Source organism: Musa acuminata, chromosome BXJ2-11, assembly GCF_036884655.1.
Source record: "Musa acuminata AAA Group cultivar baxijiao chromosome BXJ2-11, Cavendish_Baxijiao_AAA, whole genome shotgun sequence".
Lineage (NCBI taxonomy): Eukaryota > Viridiplantae > Streptophyta > Magnoliopsida > Zingiberales > Musaceae > Musa > Musa acuminata.
The window spans coordinates 6500853-6503428 of NC_088348.1; positions in this window are offsets into that span (position 1 = coordinate 6500853).

Below are 2576 nucleotides of genomic sequence, written 5' to 3' on the forward strand. Positions count from 1 at the left end.
CATAGAAACATCTCTCGATAATATTAAGTCGGTAAACGTGAGGCAATTAGATTGACCCACGTGGCCTTCCATCGTTATGAGTAGGAACCGAATCCCGGTGTAGGTTGAGTTGGTCGAGTCCCTCGAGACTCACCTATATCGCGATTCGCTATCTTGCTTACGACATAGAGATGTCACCGGTGACCTGAGGGCATGATATGCTTGGTCGAGTCCCTCGAGGGTATATCATCAAATCAGACTCATCTTGTAACGAAGGTGTTGACTTAACCGAGCATCATGGTTGGTCGAGTCCCTCGAGGCCATGGTGATTCGGAGGCCGAACAGGACGGGAATCACAAGGAGTTGTGATCGGCAAGAGTTGTCTACCTTTTAGGCTTAGTGTGATTGGTCGAGTCCCTCGAGGTTACACTAAGACGCTGATTGGATCCTGATCCCCACTAGAAGTCTGTCGGAGACTTCCGTTTCACGTGTTGAGGGTGTCGCGTGACTCGTTAGTAAAATAGTGGGAGCATATTAAGATAGAAGTCCATATCTTGATAGTTTATTTCTTGCAAAATCTGCATGTTATTCATTTTTGCTACATCTTTATTTTCAGAAAATGTCGCTTTCAAATCCCTTACGTGGCATACTTGATGTCAACCGCCTCACTGGTCCAAATTATACGGATTGGCTCCGTAACTTGAGAATTGTTCTCACAGCGGAGAAAATCGTGTACGTCCTTGATACAGTGATGCCTACGCCCGAAGAAGGGGCAAGCGAGGATGAGATCGCTCGCTACGTGAAGTACATTGATGACTCCACTCTTGCTCAGTGCTATATGTTGGGCTCTATGACTCCAGAGTTACAGAGACAACATGAAAAGATGGATGCCAGATCCATTCTCCTACATGTCCGTAAATTGTTTGAGGAACAGGGAAGGACTCAACGATATGAGATATCCAAGAGCCTTTTCCGCGCTAGGATGACTGAGGGGACACCGGTTCAGAACCATGTCCTAAAGATGATTGAGTGGATAGAGAAACTCACAGGTCTAGGAATGGTCCTAGAGGATAACTTGTGTGTGGACATTGTGCTTCAGTCCCTACCAGATTCCTTTTCACAGTTCATAATGAACTTTAATATGAACAAGCTTGAGGTGACTCTCCCAGAGCTCCTCAATATGTTGAGGGAGGCAGAGAGTACTATTAAGAAAGAGAAGCCAGTTCTCTACACTGGTGAGACCAGAAAGAAAAGGAAAGCAGAAAGGTCCCTTAAGAAGGGAAAGGGCAAGGGCAAACAAGGTAAAGCAAAGGTTGCTAAGAAAGACCCAACAAAGGACAAAGGCCAGTGCTTCCACTGTGGTAAAGATGGGCACTGGAAGAGAAACTGCAAAGAGTACCTTGCAGAAAGGGCGAAACAAAAGCTTGATGAAGCTTCAGGTACATTCATGATCAGTCTCCGTTTGTCAGACTCTTATGATAACACATGGGTATTAGATACCGGTAGTGCTTATCATATATGTAATTCGTTGCAGGTTCTGGCAAGGCCTAGGAGACTAGAGAGAGGCGAGATGGACCTCAAGATGGGTAATGGAGCAAAAGTTGCTGTATTAGCTGTTGGCGAGGTCGCCCTACATCTGCCTAGTGGAGCTTTTATTGCATTAGATGCATGTTATTTTGTTCCTTCTATTATCAAAAACATTATCTCCATTTCATGTTTAACAGTTAGTGGATATAAATTTGTTTTTGAGAACAATGGTTGTTCGATATTATTAGATGATAAGATCATCACGAAAGGAACATTGCATAATGATTTATTTATGTTAGACACCACTCCACATATCATGAATATAAATGTGTCCAAAAGGAAACGAGATGAGTTGAACAGTGCATACCTGTGGCATTGTAGGCTAGGTCATATCCATGAAAGAAGGATTCAAAAGTTGCTAAATGATGGATATCTAGATCCATTCGACTATGTGTCATATGCAACTTGTGAGCCTTGCATTCGTGGAAAACTGACCAACTCTCCATTTAGTGGAACTGGAGAGAGAGCCACTGAGTTGTTGGAACTCATACATAGTGATGTATGTGGACCCATGTCAACTCATGCCATTGGAGGTTACTCCTACTTCATTACATTTACTGATGATTTCTCAAGGTATGGATATGTGTACTTAATGAAGTACAAGTCCGAGGCCTTTGAGAAATTCAGAGAGTATAAGAATGAGGTGGAGAACTAGACTGGAAAGAGTATCAAAACTCTTCGATCAGATCGAGGAGGTGAGTACTTAAGTACAGAGTTTACTCACTTCCTCAAGGACCATGGGATACACCTCCTTATACACCTCAGCTCAATGGTGTCTCTGAAAGGAGAAATCGTACATTATTAGATATGGTACGGTCCATGATGAGTTTCGCTGACCTACCCATCTCATTCTGGGGATATGCCCTAGAAACCGCAGCTTACCTTCTGAACAGAGTTCCAACTAAGTCGGTGGTGTCTACACCATATGAGATATGGAAAGGGAAGAAGCCTGATCTTAAAGTAGTTAAGATTTGGGGCTGCTCTGCCCATGTTAAAAGACACAACCCCGA